Below are 17,508 nucleotides of genomic sequence, written 5' to 3'. Positions count from 1 at the left end.
AAGCGTCCCCAAGTCAGCTGCTGCTGAAACTGATCAGCAGCTGATTCCAAGAAGCCCGGGGCAGAGCAACTCTGCCTCGGGCTTCCTGTAGTCAGCGCTGGTCAGTTTCAGCAGCAGCTGACTTAGGGATGCCTGGGGCAGAGCAGCTGGGGTGCTGCTGGGTTGCTCCAGTAGTGCTGCTCCTCGGCGCTACTGGACCAACCCAGTAGCACCCCATCTGCTCTGCCCCAGGCGTCCTGATTCAGCCACTGCTGAAACTGACCAGCAGCGGCTGAATCAGGACGCCTGGGGCAGAACAGCTGGGGTGCTGCCGGGTTGGTCCAGTAGCGCCCAGAGCGGCGCTGCGGGACCAACCGGCAGCTCCCCAGCTGCTCTGCCACAGGAGTCCGGAGAAAAGCCTAGTCTGCTGGGGGGGGGGGCGTACTAGCTGTGCCCCCCCACCTCAGCAGATCAGGAAGACGCGGGCGGTGGACCGAGACGCACCGCGGTCCCGCCGCCTGGGTCCTCTGCGGCTTTGCTCCCAGTCTCCCTGGTCTGCCGGCTTCCCCGAGGCTTTGCAAAGCCGCGGAGGGCTCGGGCAGTGGGGCAGCCCAGGCACGCCTGGGCTGCCCCGCTGCCCGAGCCTCCCCGTGGCTTTGCTCCGCATCTTCCTGGTCTGCAGACCAGGGAGACGCGGAGAAAGCCCCGGAGTACACGGGCGGCAGGACCACGAGGTCCCGCAGTCCGTGTCCTCCGGGGCGAGCCCCGTTCGTAACTGCGGACCTGACATAAGTCGGATCCGCATAAGTCGGGGACTGCCTGTACTACAAAATTTTAAATTTAAATGACATATGGGGTTTTAAGTAGTCTGCTGAATTCACTATTTTGATGAGCCCCTTTAATGTCTTAAAGCAGAGTTTTCCAGCAGTGCAAAAGATTAAAACAAAAGATCCTTTCCTCATTTTTAAATTCCCACAGTCTTGAGAATAGCCATTGAATGATCTCAAAGCTAAGACGGGTATGTCTTAATGGAATTCAATGGGTTCTGGCCACCTAATTCCCTTAGGTAAATCTTTATAAGACCTATTAGCTTTACATGTCCTTACTTGAGATTCCATATATAGTGATCATCCATTTGAAAAAGATTTTATCTTGTTGGTTACTTGATTTATGGACTGCAGTACAGTAGAGTATGAGACTAGGTTACATTGTTTTCTTTTCAAGGGCTATATTAAACTAATCTGATATTTTATTAAGGCAAAATGCTAAGATTCTTTATTAAATATATTGTTAGGCCTGATCCTGTGAACCAGGCGAAGGCCTTAATTCTGGAAAGCACTGAAGTGTTTTCCTGAACAAACTCATTGAGCTTACTACTGAGACAGCAATGGAAGTGACAGTTGTGTTACTGTACAGAGGATTAAGCCTATAGGTTCACAAGCATCAGATTAAATTTTATAAATCAGGAACCTTGAACAAATATAATCTTGGATTTGATTAACAGTATATACTAAGAATTTGCTGAAATGCTAATAGTCCTGCTACATGAGCTAAGTATTTAAAAGATTAAGTTGTTCGTAAAAGAGGTGGTTCATAGATAATTTATACTCCAAAAGACTGCTATGCAAGAATGGAGCAAACAGGGCTATTTTTAATCCATATTATTGAGTCTGTCATTCTTTAGAAATGCAGTCATGGGTGGTTAAGTAACAAATAATTATGATCCAGAGATCAGACAATACAAGGAAGCTACTTAGTCAAGTGCTCCCATGACAGATTGTGATAATTTATAGACGTAGTTTTAAAATAATTTCTTCTGCCAAGTCTCATGTAACAGAGTTGCATTCAGTATTACAACGTGGACTTCCTCCCTTGTTTTGATGGTAGTTTTCCAATACCCATCTGTACATGGCCTCCCGGTATGCTCAATTTTTAATCAAATGGCAGCAATATAGGCAGTGAATTCAAAGTGGGCATCCTCCATGCATTCCGTGGAACCCAGTCTCTCTCTCTGTTCCTCACCTCTTCTAATAACTCTCTTCAGTGCAGTCCCCTGCAATTCAAACTAGGTAGCAGGAATTGTCCAGCTAGTGCTATAGGGTTGACCCTTTCATTGGTGCTCAAGCACCTTTCTTTCAAAACACCTTAGCATCATAGTTCTCAGAACTGTGTACTAGAAGGCAAGATAACTTAAAAGGTCTGTTTTGTCTATCCCAAGATATCAGTCCAGAATTATTCCTAATGCTGGATGTACAATGTCTGGTGTAGCTTATTTTTTTCAGCTGCTAGGGTTTCCATTTCTACAATCTAATAAATCTGATGCTTGAGGAATTATTGCTGATATTCAATCTATCTTTGTTCAGTTTCATCGCACATTCTGAGGTGTTTTTTTTTTTGTTTGTTTTTGAACACTGGGAATGTTTTCTCTCTCATATCTAAGCCTTTCAAATACTACATTTCATTGGCAAACTGTGCATGTATACTTGTATTTTTTACAGAACCCAATTCCTCTAGCTCTATATATGTCTTGCTCCCGTCTGGATTCTTAAATATTTCTGGTGCTCTCATCTGAATGCCCTGTGCGGTCTTGCTACTAGTGTATAGAAAGGAATCATAGGTTTAACCTCTCTAATCCAGCACCCTCGGGACTTGACTGGTGCTGAACCAGAGCATTTGCTGGTCATTATTGTAGCAAGCGGGTCTCTTTTTATTTAACCATCCCTATGCTTTATGACATTACCAGCACTTCCACTACTTGCTGGGCTCTTAGAGTTGACATTGAAGCCATAATTTGCATAGAAACAACCCCTTAAAACCAAAAATCCAATGTAACTAGCAGTGATGTCTTGAGTTATTAACAAATAAGAGCTGTGGTCATTGCAAATCTACCTTAAAGTAACTGAAAGGACATAAGTATTGAAAGTTTGCCTCATGTTCTGCTCTTGTAATGAGCTCTGCAGGTGCAGTCTGGGCATTGCTCAGTGCAGAGATGGGGCCATCCTGTCTGTAAACAACCATCCTCTCTGATCAATTTCTTGGAGATTGTGCTGCTGCTATAGTTTTCTTAAGGAGTTTAGTGTGAAAAGGCGACTAAGATGTGCCTCAGCATTTACTTTAATCACTGTAACTTATGGTGGAAACAGAACACTAAGCCTTATTTATTATGTGACAATTAACCATCTCTCAATTCTAGTACTTATGATTGTGCAATTATGTGATTAAAAATGAATTTAATGCCAAAAATGCCTTTAAATAAAGTCAAATTTGAGTTAGTATTGAATATATCTAGTTTCAACTAATAGCCTTCTGGCAGTGTAATGAATTTGCTGTTAGTCTTCTGTGCAATATCTTCATCCCTTCTGGGTGCTTTTAAGGTTTCGTAAGTACTGTTTGTCTTATTTTAATATTTATGTTCCAATGGCTAAGTTTTAATAACTGTGTGTATATTGGCTGATGTTGGATTTGTTTCTGTACAGCATGATGAAAGATGTTTTAAAATTTTGCACTTTTCTAGTATTTGCAAATTTGTAGTCTACAATTTTTAAATGCACACTTATTTTGTACATATTGATTATTAAATTAGCTTTGTGTATAACAGCTGGGGCTGGAGCAAATAAATCATGTTTGTGATTTCTGTGTTTTTCATGGTCTGGTACAGGTATTTAGGTAATATATCATGGGGGTTGGTGTGTTCAAAGTACTACTATTATACTATGTCTGTTACACTCTTTATTAAGACAGGCAATAAACTATAGGCCTTGAAGGGTCAATAACTGGGGAGAGGAAAACCTAGGCTGGGGAGCACAACTGCTGTGACCTGACCTCCTAATCTGCTAACATCAAGAAAGTTTTTTGGGGAAAAATATTCTCTTTGCCTTTAGTAGGGGGGAAGGAACAGCTCTACCTTCAGCAAGCAAGTGAATGGGATAGTCTCTGTGCTTGCAGGTAAGTGGCAGTCATGAAAGCCTAGGGAACCAGACAGGCTTTTGATGATCCTATTTCAGATTCCTTTGCCCTGGCAAGATTTATTTTAGCAGCTAAGCAAAAAAAAAAAAAAAAAAAAGATACTTTCTTTCATGCCCCAAGTTCAATACATGAACTATTAAAACTGTACATTTGGGCCTCCCTGGTCCGGCACCCTCAGGACCTGACTTATCCCAATTGAGGGAGTTTGCCAGACCGGTGAGGTCAATTCCTGTCCAGCCCAGCTATGCTCCTGGCCTCGGTCACCACCCCTGCAGATGCCTGCCCCAGCACCCTGGCTGTCAGCCCCAGCCAGCACCCTAGCAGGGCTTCTGGCCACCAGACGCCCAGATGGCAGGGTTCTCTGATCTGACAATGTCCATGATCTGGCAGGATGTTCCTGAACCAGTGTGTCCCAGTTTAGAGAGGTGTAAGCTGTATAAAGTAGCTTCAAGAGCAGGGATGGGCAAAACGGCCTCTGCAGGCCGGATTCAGCCTGCCAAGAAGGTTAATCCAGCCCATGGACGCCCTGCCCACTCCCCAACCCCCCCCCCAGGCCAATGACAGCCTGGGGGCAAGGGAAGCACACAAAGTTCCCTTGGTTCTGCCCCTGCTCTGCAAGGAGCAGGCAGTGCTTAGAAGCACCATGCACTCCTGGCAGGGTGGGGGAGACTTTGCTTGCTCACCCTGATTGGCCTGAGGGCAGAAGGGGGAGCGTGTGAAGTCTCCTCCCACCGCCGGGGAATGGGTACCTAAAAGGAACCTCTGGAGGGGGGCAAAGACTTCACATGCTCTCCCACCCCCCGACCAATCAGTCTGGGGGTGGGGGAGCAGAGAAGTATCCTGGCCCCACCTCTTCTGCTTCAGGCCCCGCCCCTTCCAGAGCAGAAATTCAAAAATTTCTGAATTGGCCCCTGGCAAAAAATTATTGCCCACCCCCCTGCTCAAGAGTTTTCTCCCAGAGTGCTGCAAGGATATGTTTGAGATGAGGCAATTCCTACAGCAATAAAATGGTGAGTAATGGGTTCTTTAAATCCTGATTTGACACAACTTATTTTTCAAGACCCAGGAGTTCCTCTTTTCATTATCTTCCTCCAATGAAACATTAGGGCTTCTGGGAGTTACTATCAGTCAGGAGGAAACTGAAATCTGTTCCAGGCTCATGTTCAATTAGTTTCTGTCCTTTAGAAGAAAGCCAAGAATCCTGCTATAAGCTTGGTAGTCAAAGTAGAAATGTTAATTTTGCTTCCTTTTACTATCAGAGCTGGGTCCTAAAGTCTTTACAATTCAGAAGTGATGTTGAACTCCTGTGATACTTTCTATTAGGTACTGAATCTTAGTGCCTACTCCTTCAACCATAGTTATTCCTCATGCTACCAAGAACTACAGGTTTAGGCTTTTAGGACTCTCTCTTGCATCCACTACTGTACAATACATGACTATGGATATGTCTACGGAGTCGCTGGGAGTGAGCCTCCCAGCCTTGGAAAGGCCACCTCCAGATGGCCTGCTAAAAGTAGTAATGTGAACATTCCAGTTTACACTCACACCTGCCGTAAGAGGGACAGGTGCACTGTTGTTCTTAGTGCCCAATTTGAGCTGCACTGGAGACATGCCCCATGAGATCAGGCCCTGAATTACTAAGGCTAATATATCACTACACCTAGCTATAGCCCAGTAAGTGTAAATGGGTGTAACAGGTGCCAGTGTAAGGACAAATACAACCAAAATTTTAGCTTTATCTGTGGTTCCTATTTATTATGTCATCCCACCTTAAATCATCCCCATAAAGCAGGGAAGAGCTCTCATTTTACAGTTAGGAAATAGAGGCAAGAAATTAAATGACTCCCCTACTGTAGAGTGACACAGGAAAAGCCAGCAGAGGTGGCACCTGAACTGAGATCTCAAGAGTCCCAGTCCAGTGTCTTAAACCCACCATCATCCTTTCTGCTGTTGAAGAAAAACACAACCTCAATTAAAAGCTGCACAGAACTGAATGCAAATTGAATACAGGCAGTCCCCGGGTTACGTACAAGATAGGGACTGTAGGTTTGTTCTTAAGTTGAATTTGTATGTAAGTCGGAACTGGTACATATTGTAGGGGAAACTCTAGCCAAACTTTTTTTTTAGTTTTGGATAGCATAGGGAAAGGTTAACTCCCCTCTAATGTTTGTTTTGCTGTCTGTTCCCCTGTTCAGAAGATTTCACATCTATTTCTGTCCCTGTGACAAACTCAGGATTAAAGGAGTAACTCATCAAATACCAAACAGCTCTGCACCATGCTTTGAGCTAATAGCTTTATTTCCACACACCACCCAGGGTTCTAGGAGGAGGGTCCTTTTTTTGCTAACACAATGAGGCCAGCACTTTGTTTGTTTTGGTGGAGTCTTTGTTTGCCCAGGGAGCCCAGCATGTATAGGGGGAGGAGGGGCGGAGAGGCTGCTTTTGTCTGCTGTTCGGCAGCCTGTTGCTCAGGGGAGGGGGCAGCCTGTTGCTGGCGGGGGGAGGGGAGAGGCGTGCAGGATGCGAGGCCGTGGGGGGGGGGGGCAGCGGGCCTGGGGAGGCACTTTTCCTCTGCCCGGCAGCTCTGCGGGATCCCTGTCCCTGTGGCCAGCTGCTGCAGGCAGAGGCCAGTTGGAGCCGGCCGAAGAGGAGGAGAAGGTGGATTCTAGGACCCAGGTGAGCGAGCCCCGGGGACGCTGCTGCGCTCCGGGAGCCCGGCATGTATAGAGGGGAGGAGGGGCAGAGAGGCTGCTTTTGTCTGTTCGGCAGCCTGTTGCTCAGGGGAGGGGGCAGCCTGTTGCTGGCAGGGGGGTGGGGGGGGCAGCGGGCGTGGGGAGGCACTTTTCCTCTGCCCGGCAGCTCTGCGGGACCCCAGTCGGAGCCGGCCCGAGGAGGAGGAGGATCCTAGGACCCAGGTGAGCAAGCCCCGGGAATGCTGCTGCGCATGTGCGGGAGTTGCCTCACCCCGTTCGTATCTAGGGATCCGAGGTAAGTCGGATCCACGTAAGTCGGGGACTGCCTGTACCTCTAAAACAGCTATGCTCCAGTTACTCCTTGCAACGTGGTTTTGTCATCTTCCATTAGTAACACTGCTCCTTCACACAAACCCTGAATTGATGAGAAAGAAATAAGCCCACTAGCTGTAACTTGAATTTCACAACAGAATTGAGTTAAATTCCCAATGATCATTGATAGGTTCCTGCCCCAAGATCAGGCCCATTATTATTCATATTACATAGCTGGAAATCTCAATGTGCAAGTTGCAACACACACTTTAGGAACTCTTCTGTAGTTAGAAATACTTAATACATTTTGCACAATCACAAACACTAACCCAGGTAGATAGAGATAAGTATTTTAGCTCATTTAAAGCATATAATTTCTCTTGGCAGTCTGGTGTTTTGGTTTAGTTAGGAGTTCTCAGTGAAGAATATGGTCTCAGGCAAATTCCCAAAATACATTATTTAGGCCCAAGACAGCAAGTACTGCCTATATTTTTACATCTGTGCCTAATAAGGATGGCATTTCAGAAATGAAGGGTAAAGTAGGTAAGTCAGCTAGTGTTAGGAAGATGACTTCACTTTCTACAATCAGTTCACACTGTTTTTAAAAAACACAAAGGGAAAGTAAAGTGGTTCTCTGGAATCCTTCATTAGCTTTAATTCCTACCATTCTCAAAGTCTTGTTAAGATTACCATACAGCGACCAGTGGAGTTTGTTAGAAGCCACAGCTAGGTATTTCTCTAATCGGGGGATTGGGCATGCTGAGTAGGACAGAAAACCTGAATGCTAACCTCCCACACAACAGTGTATTGTCAAGACAAATGTTTAATGATAAAGATGCTTTGCACTCAGCCACAACTCCACTCTGTCCCCTACTCCACTCTAGCCCTAATTCTTCCTCCAACCCCAGTTCTGTCCCCAATTCCGCTGTTAGCCTAAGCGCCTTTACCGAACCAACTGAGCTGCAATGGAGGCGGCAGGACAGGAATATGTGAACACTCCTGCTCTATTTTCTTTGCAGCTAGGAGCATCTGCTTAAATCCAGGGTCTCTTCTGTATAGGAGTCCTTGAATATACAGGATGCAGATTAGTGCAAGCTGAACAAGGTCAAAGCTAGCAGCAAGAATTCTCTGTGGTAGAAGATCTGTAGAAAAACCAGTACAATGGAAAGCAAATGATTGACACACCTAAAATTCAGTACATGATCGGAATGGATGCATTCAAATGACTGTGCACTGGAGATGAAATTTTGACTGGAATGTATTACTCACCAGTACTGAAGAATCCTCTTCTGACATCTCCTAGAAGAGATGAGTCTAGGTTTAAGTCATTTCTGCTCCAAGTATTTAGAATTTAGGACTTTCTAGCTAAATATCACAAAACACTTCAGGAAATGTTAACTTTATTATGTTTCCCAATGCTCTTATAAAGTAGGCAAGTACCATTCAAGGGAAAAACTTCATCTGATTGAAGTTCAGATATAATATTGGCCATACTGAAGTCAATGGAAGATTCCAACTATTTAACTGGGGTCAGGAATTCACCCTGTATCTCAAACCTTTAAGACAGTGGTCCTCAACCTTTAGAGGCTGCCGGGCGCCAGGGGGCGTGGCCGTTCGCCTGCCGGGTGCCAGAGGGCGGGGACACATGCACGCCCGGGGCGGGCGGCCCCCCCTAAAGCCGCGCTCCCGGGGCCGGGCCCCCCCTGCAAGCGCCAGGGGCCGGCGCCCCCTCCAAATGCTGCACGCCCGGGGCCGGCGCCCCCTCCACCCCCAAACGCCGCGCGCCTGAGCCGGCGCTCCTCCTAAGCGCTGTGCCCCCGGGGCCGGCGCCTCCCCCCCGCCCCCACAAGCGTCACATGCCCAGGCCGGCACTCCTAAGCGCTGTGCGCCCGGGGCCAGCACCTCCCCCCCCCCGCCCGCCCTCCAAGCGGCATGCGCCCAGGGCACGAGTGGCCAATTCGCGGCGCTCCCGGGGCCGGCGCTTACCATGCACCCGGGCCAGCTCCGGCACGATGCATGCACCACGTGCCCAGGGCCAGGCCAGCCCCGAGCACTTGGTGGGTGCACACAAATGGCTCCACGGGCGCCATGGTGCCCGTGGGCACCGTGTTGGGGACCACTGCTTTAAGATGTTGCAACAAAGAAAAATTAAATTTGGAAACTCAACCAAGGAACCATTTTAATAAATATTGCTCTATCCTTTTTATAGCTGGAAGTGTTCCTGAATTAAGGGAAAAGATGAGGTTTCCACCATTAAACTATGTATTTCTGCTTAATAGAAATGACATTAAAAGACCTACTTGGATTTCCTTGGCAGAGAACTCTGCCAGGTAACCACACTGCCTTGGAATTTTTTGCTGAGCTGACACACAGAAATAAGGAAGCACAAAGAAAGGATAGAAGGACTCAAATGGAGAGAAGATACTGCGTACAGATGTGGTTGCTTCATCTCAAAGATTTTTCGCCAAGGCTTTTCAAATACACTCGCCCGCAGTGAGTAGATTTTACCAGCTGGTGAGTGCAGGGGCGAACTGGCCCGGTGGGCCGTTGTGATGGGTTGGCCGAAGCCTGCACTACGGGCGGCGCGGCCCCATCCAATCCACCGGCCGGTGGAAGATCAGAGTGCTGCCGGGGAAGTGTGGCGATTCTCAGTGCTGGGCTGCCTGCGTGCAGCTCCAGTGCAAGGAGGCGGGGTGCAAGCCGGAGGGCGGGACACTAGCATGATGTGGCGTCCTGCCATCACAGCCGCCGACCGCCAGATTAAAAATGGTTCTGGCAACCCCGCAAAGTGGAAGACAGAAGCTAGGTAGGGAAGGGAAGGAAGGGGCTTGTGCTGTGCGGAGCGAAGGGAAGGGGAAAAATATGGGGAAGGGGCTTATGCTCAGGAGAGGGGAGCGGAGAGGAGGAGGTCAGGAGGAGAAGAAAGGGGAAGGCACAGGGTGCAGGAGAGACAAATACCAGGGGGCCAAGTGCAGGCAATGAGGAAAAGGGCAGGAGGGGAGGTGTCAGTGGAAAGGAGGACAGGTTGATGCTGGGAGGGGAGAGGGTAAGGGCATTGGGGGCTAGATGGGGGAGGGGAAGGTGCTGGGAGAAGGCTTGACAGAAGGGGTGGGGAAGAGGAAGGTGGGGATGGAGCAGTGCATGTGTAATGGCACAAGGGCATGAGGGGAACGGGCTGAGGGTGATGAGGGGGTGGTCATCAGGGAAAAAGAGGGCAAAGGGGGGCAGGCGCAGTGAGGGAAGGGGGAGGCACTAGGAGGGTGCAGGTGCCAGGGAATTCTGGGGGTGAAGCAGAAGGGCAGACACCTGCAGGGGAGGAACCAGCACCAGAGGAGAGAGGCAGGGCAGGTGTGTAGAGGGAGGTGTTAGACGAGGGGATGAGGAGGGGTAGCTCACATGATCAGAGTGGGGCTACTAGAGAAGTGGGCACGGGGGAGAGAAGGGCTGGTGGAGGGGGGCAGGTCTCAGGAGGGCTGAGGGCAGTGAGAAGGGCAGGAGTCAGGACAGCAGAGGAAGGTGAGGGATTGGGGGGCAGCAGGCACCAGGGCAGCTGATGGATCAAGAGGAGGAGACATGGCAGCAGAGGGAAAAGGTAGAGGTTATTTATTAATAACTTGGGTGATATTTATTAACTTATTAGCAATTACTGTTCTTATTAGGAATTTATGCCATTAAAAACACTGGGGGGAGGGGGCGAGTCCCTTTTTTGTCTGGCAAATAGGATTTTCCATAATTTGTCAAGCCCTGTCTATTGGCATTGGAAAAGGTTCAGAAAAGGGCAACAAAAATTATTAGGGATTTGCAACGGGTCCCATATGAAGAAAGATTAAAAAGACTTGGACTTTCCAGCTTAGAAAAGAAGAGTCTAAGGGAGGAGGTGATAGAGGTCTATACAATTATGATTGGTGTGGAAAACGTGAATAAGGAAAAGTTTTTACTTATTCCCACAATATAAGAACTAGGGGGTCACCAAATGAAATTAATAGGCAGCAGGTTTAAAACAAACAGAAGGAAGTTTTTCTTCACTCAGCAGCGTTAACCTGTGGAACTCCTTGCCAGAGGATGCGGTGAAGGCTAGAACTTTAACAGGGTCCAAAAAAGAGCTAGATCGATTCATGGAGGTTAAGTCCATCTACGGCTATTAGCCAGGATGGGTAGGAATGGTGTCCCTAGCCTCTGTTCCTCTGGGGGTGGGTGACAGGGCAAGGATCTCATGAGGATTACCTGCTGTGTCCCCTCCCTCTGGGGCATCTGATATTGGCTACTGTCGGTAGACAGGATACTGAGCTAGATGGACCTTTGGTCTGACCCAGTATGGCCATTCTTATGTTTTTAAGAATTCCAGAAGGATTTAGATGGTGTGAGGAACAAAAAGGAAGAGAAGAGCATTTATATTCTATAGCATTTTCCACTATAAATTCTGCAGAATATTGAGTAGAAAGAAATATTTGCTTGCCTCTAGCCTAGCAGCCAGTCCTCTCCCCCGGCAAAACTTAAGTGTATGTCTTAAAACAGACCTACTTTTAAGCAGCTTTGTTCCGGGTCCTCCACCGTTCTGAGATGAAGACGGTCTTTTATTGTCTGCAAAGACCCTCATGTTTGCTGAGAGATACCTTGTAAATGACAGGCTGAAGTAGTTTGTTCCTATGATACAAAGTTAATTATCCTAGCTTCTTACTAAGCATATCTAAATTCCCAGGTCTGCACTTTTGACTCTGTATACTTTATGGGAAAATTCCCACAATGAATTTCATTTACAGTGTGTGCTCAAAAGAGCCTCCCCTTCCCCCATCTACCCCGCTTTACTCAGTTAAACATTAAACTATGATTAACCGGTTAACTGCTTAAATGGGATTTTAAAACCATACTCCTACCCCCGTATACATGGTTGGAGTTAAATGAGAGATCACAAGTGGTGGTGAAAGCTTCCTATTGCTGAGTAAACAGTCACATGTTAACTCTAAGAAGTTGGTTAGAATTGACTTTTCAGCAGTTTCTGGTATTGCCTCAGAAATGTGTGAAAAGCCTTCTGCACGGTCTAGAGAAAGCAACAGCTCTGTTCAAGTACATCTTTTGGGTGGGACTGTCATACTTGGGGAAAAATGAAAGCTTTCATTTTCCTGCCACAGAAAGCTTTCAAAAGCTCTGCGTGAGTCCTCATCTGGAGACAAGTTCAGCATAGTGTACGGAGTTTGCCCATATGCGACTTAACCAACTGTGGCTAGCTCGAAACACTTCATTCAAGATTCCCCTACAGCACTTTTGATTAGGAGAGGCTGTGTCAAACTATTTCTTGCATTGCCTCGGAAAGGTGTGAAAAGCTTGCCAGACGCAACAACTCGGGTCAAACCCATGATTTGTACGGCACCTTCACGCAGAGAGAAAAAGTACAGTTTTCATGCTCGCTGAGAGGAAACTTGTCACAGGCACTACATGAGACTTGATTCGGAGCCTTTTTCCAGCGAAAGGAATGGAAATTGGTCGAATGTGCATTAAGACACTGTATCTAGCTGCATACATTTAGGTCAACATTCCCCTATGTCTGTTTTGGTTACGATTCCGTTTTTCCTCCAACCAATCACTTGAAGTACCTCAGAAATGTGTGAAAAGCCTTCCCCCGGTTCTGGAGAACAAAACAACGCATCTCAGCTACGAGGTATGTGCGGAACTTGCTTGCACACAGCAAAATGCAGTCATTCATTCCCACTGACAAGTTGTCTTTCACAAGCTCGTGCTCCGTTTTGCTGCATGATCCCGCTTTTGAAAAGCGTTTTCAGCATGACCTGTCGTGTTTCTCACTGTGGTCTTTAGAAAACTTACTAGCTGCGTATAAAATTCCCGATATCAGTTTTGCTTGAGAGACCCTTTTCCACACAGTGTCTTCAACTGGCTCAGAAATGCATGAAAGTCCTGCCTAACGTTCTACACACCGCAGCAAGTCAGTTTAAATACAGATCAGCTCGAGACATTGGTACAGGAACCACTCATTATGTTTCAGGAGGCGATTTTCTGAAGCTGTAGCCCTGTAGGCAATGTCCCTCATACAAGAAGTAAGTTTGAATTGAATTTTAGCTGTAGCTGACATGTTTGCCCCCTGGACCGTTCGAACACTGTGACCAGCTGGATGCTGCATTCCGCTAGATCAGTTCTGCTTACGAGACGCTTTCTCTGAAGGTTTCTGGTATTGCCTCAGAAATGAGTGAAAAGCCTTCCGCACGGTCTAGAGAAAGCAACAGCTCTGTTCAAGTACATCTTTTGGATGGGACTGTCATAAATGGGGAAAAATGAAGGCTGTCATTTCCCGGAACAGAAAGCTTTCAAAAGCTCTGCATGAGTCCTCATCTGGAGATTAGTTCATTAAACTCTACGAGGTTTGCATATATGGGACTTAAGAAACTGTAGCTAGCTAGAAACACTTCATTCAACATTCCCCTATAGCACGTCTAAGAAGTTGGTTTGAATTGACTTTTTAGCAGTAGCTAAGATGTTTGCACCCTGTGCCATTCCAACACTGTGACCAGCTGGATACAACATTCCCCTAGATCAGTTCTGCTTACGAGACGCTTCCTTGCGTGGTTTCTGGTATTGCCTCAGAAATGTGTGAAAAGCCTTCCGCACGGTCTAGAGAAAGCAACAGCTCTGTTCAACTACATCTTTTGGGTGGGACTGTCATATTTGGGGAAAAATGAAAGCTTTCATTTTCCCGCCACAGAAAGCTTTCAAAAGCTCTGCATGACTCCTCATCTGGAGACAAGTTCAGGATAGTGTACGGAGTTTGCCCATATGCGACTTAACCAACTGTGGCTAGCTCGAAACACTTCATTCAAGATTCCCCTACAGCACTTTTGATTAGGAGAGGCTGTGTCAAACTATTTTTTGCATTGCCTCGGAAAGGTGTGAAAAGCTTGCCAGACGCTACAGAAACCGCAACAACTCGGGTCAAACCCGTGATTTGTACGGCACCTTCAGGCAGAGAGCAAAAGTAAAGTTTTCATGCTCGCTGAGAGGAAAGTTTCTCAGGCACTACATGAGACTTGATTCGGAGCCTTTTTCCAGCGAATAATATGGAATTTGGTCGAATGTGCATTAAAACACTGTATCTAGCTGCATACATTTAGGTCAACATTCCCCTATGTCTGTTTTGGTTACGATTCCATTTTTCCTCAAACCAATTACTTGAAGTACCTCAGAAATGTGTGAAAAGCCTTCCCACGGTTCTGGAGAACACAACAACTCATCTCCGCTACGAGGTATGTGCGGAACTTGCTTTCACACAGCAAAATGCATTCATTCATTCCCACTGGCAAGTTGTCTTTCACAAGCTCGTGCTCCATTTTGCTGCATGATCCCTCTTTTGTAAAGCGTTTTCAGCATGACCTGTCGTGTTTCTCACTGTGGTCTTTAGACAAGTGACTAGCTGCGTATAACATTCCCCATATCAGTTTTGCTTGCGAGACCCTTTTCCACACAGTGTCTTCAACTTGCTCAGGAATGCATGAAAGTCCTGCCTTCCGTTCTACACACCGCAGCAACTCAGTTTAAATACAGATCAGCTCGAGTCATTGGTAGAGGAACCACTCATTATGTTTCAGGAGATGATTTTCTGAAGCTGTAGCCCTGTAGGCAATGTCCCTCATACAAGAAGTCAGTTTGAATTGAATTTTAGCTGTAGCTGAGATGTTTGCACCCTGGACCGTTCGACCACTGTGACCAGCTGGATGCTGCATTCCGCTAGATCAGTTCTGCTTACGAGACGCTTTCTCTGACGGATTCTGGTATTGCCTCAGAAATGAGTGAAAAGCCTTCCGCACGGTCTAGAGAAAGCAACAGCTCTATTGTAGTACACCTTTTGGATGGGAGTGTCATAAATGGGGAAAAATGAAGGCTGTCATTTCCCGGAACAGAAAGCTTTCAAAAGCTCTACATGAGCCCTCATCTGGAGATTAGTTCAGTAAACTCTACGGACTTTCCCTATATGGGATTTAAGAAACTGTAGCTAGCTCGAAACACTTCATTTAAGATTCCCCTACAGCACTTTTGATTAGGAGAGGCTGTGTCATACTATTTCTTGCATTGCCTCGGAAAGGTGAGAAAAGCTTGCCAGACGCTACAGAAACCGCAACAACTCGGGTCAAACCCATGATTTGTACGGCACCTTCACGCAGAGAGAAAAAGTCAAGTTTTCATGCTCGCTGAGAGGAAAGTTGTCACAGGCACTACATGAGACTTGATTCGGAGCCTTTTTCCAGCGAAAAATATGGAATTTGGTCGAATGTGCATTAAAACACTGTATCTAGCTGCATATATTTAGGTCAACATTTCCCTATGTCTGTTTTGGTTATGATTCCGTTTTCCCTCAAACCAATAACTTGAAGTACCTCAGAAATGTGTGAAAAGCCTTCCCCCGGTTCTGGAGAACACAACAACGCATCTCAGCTACGAGGTATGTGCGGAACTTGCTTGCACACAGCAAAATGCAGTCATTCATTCCCACTGGCAAGTTGTCTTTCACAAGCTCGTGCTCCGTTTTGCTGCATGATCCCTCTTTTGAAAAGCGTTTTCAGCATGACCTGTCGTGTTTCTCACTGTGGCCTTTAGAAAACTGACTAGCTGCGTATAAAATTCCCCATATCAGTTTTGCTTGCCAGACCCTTTTCCACACAGTGTCTTCAACTTGCTCAGGAATGCATGAAAGTCCTGACTTCAGTTCTACACACCGCAGCAACTCAGTTTAAATACAGATCAGCTCGAGTCATTGGTACAGGAACCACTCATTATGTTTCAGGAGACGATTTTCTGAAGCTTTAGCCCTGTAGGCAAAGTCCCTCATACAAGGAGTAAGTTTGAATTGAATTTTAGCTGTAGCTGAGATGTTTGCACCCTGGCCCGTTCGACCACTGTGACCAGCTGGATGCTGCATTCCGCTAGATCAGTTCTGCTTACGTGAGGCTTTCTCTGACGGTTTCTGGTATTGCCTCAGAAATGAGTGAAAAGCCTTCCGCACGGTCAAGAGAAAGCAACAGCTCTGTTCAAGTACATCTTTTGGGTGGGACTGTCATAAATGGGGAAAAATGAAGGCTGTCATTTCCCGGAACAGAAAGATTTCAAAAGCTCTGCATGAGCCCTCATGTGGAGATTAGTTCAGTAAACTCTACCGACTTTGCCTATATGGGACTTAAGAAACTGTAGCTAGCTAGAAACACTTCATTCAACATTCCCCTATAGCACTTCTAAGAAGTTGGTTTGAATTGACATTTTAACAGTAGCTGAGATGTTTGCACCCTATGCCATTCCAACACTGTGACCAGCTGAATACAACATTCCCCTAGATCAGTTCTGCTTACGAGACGCTTCCTTGCGTGGTTTCTGGTATTGCCTCAGAAATGTGTGAAAAGCCTTCCGCACGGTCTAGAGAAAGCAACAGCTCTGTTCAAGTACAACTTTTGGGTGGGACTGTCATACTTGGGGGAAAATGAAAATTTTCATTTTCCCGCCACAGAAAGCTTTCAAAAGCTCTGCATAAGTCCTCATCTGGAGACAAGTTCAGCATAGTGTACGGAGTTTGCCCATATGCGACTTAACCAACTGTGGCTAGCTCGAAACACTTCATTCAAGATTCCCCTACAGCACTTTTGATTAGGAGAGGCTGTGTCAAACTATTTCTTGCATTGCCTCGGAAAGGTGTGAAAAGCTTGCCAGACGCTACAGAAACCGCAACTACTCGGGTCAAACCCATGATTTGTACGGCACCTTCACGCAGAGAGAAAAAGTCAAGTTTTCATGCTCGCTGAGAGGAAAGTTGTCACAGGCACTACATGAGACTTGATTCGGAGCCTTTTTCCAGCGAAAGGAATGGAAATTGGTCCAATGCGCATGAAAACACTGTAGCTAGCTGCATACATTTAGGTCAACATTCCCCTATGTCTGTTTTGGTTACGATTCCATTTTTCCTCCAACCAATCACTTGAAGTACCTGAGAAATGTGTGAAAAGCTTTCCCCCGGTTCTGGAGAACACAACAACGCATCTCAGCTACGAGGTATGTGCAGAACTTGCTTCCACACAGCAAAATGCAGTCATTCACTCCAACTGACAAGTTGTCTTTCACAAGCGCGTGCTCCGTTTTGCTGCATGATCCCTCTTTTGAAAAGCGTTTTCAGCATGACCTGTCGTGTTTCTCACTGTGGTCTTTAGAAAACTGACTAGCTGCGTATAACATTCCCCATATCAGTTTTGCTTGCGAGACCCTTTTCCACACAGTGTCTTCAACTTGCTCAGAAATGCATGAAAGTCCTGCCTTCCGTTCTACACACCGCAGCAACTCAGTTTAACTACAGATGAACTCGAGACATTGGTACAGGAACCACTCATTATGTTTCAGGAGACGATTTTCTGAAGCTGTAGCCCTGTAGGCAATGTCCCTCATACAAGAAGTAAGTTTGAATTGAATTTTAGCTGTAGCTGAGATGTTTGCACCCTGTGCCATTCCAACACTGTGACCAGCTGGCTACAACATTCCCCTAGATCAGTTCTGCTTACGAGACGCTTTCTCTGACGGT

General features: G+C 46.5%; 1 long non-coding RNA gene across 1 annotated transcript; it reads right to left on the bottom strand.

The window, feature by feature from the left end:
- Positions 1-7,979: 7,979 nt before the first annotated feature.
- Positions 7,980-11,902, bottom strand: LOC142830213 (uncharacterized). Its single transcript, XR_012905256.1, has 3 exons — positions 11,472-11,902; positions 8,220-8,249; positions 7,980-8,092 (listed from the first exon to the last, which is right to left on the bottom strand). It is a non-coding gene; the product is annotated as an uncharacterized LOC142830213 (long non-coding RNA).
- Between the last annotated feature and the right edge of the window lie 5,606 nt (positions 11,903-17,508).

This window comes from Pelodiscus sinensis, chromosome 7 (genome assembly GCF_049634645.1).
Source record: "Pelodiscus sinensis isolate JC-2024 chromosome 7, ASM4963464v1, whole genome shotgun sequence".
NCBI classification, from domain to species: domain Eukaryota; kingdom Metazoa; phylum Chordata; order Testudines; family Trionychidae; genus Pelodiscus; species Pelodiscus sinensis.
The sequence above is the reverse complement of the archived record's forward strand: the minus strand, read 5'-3'. Positions and strand labels throughout refer to the sequence as shown.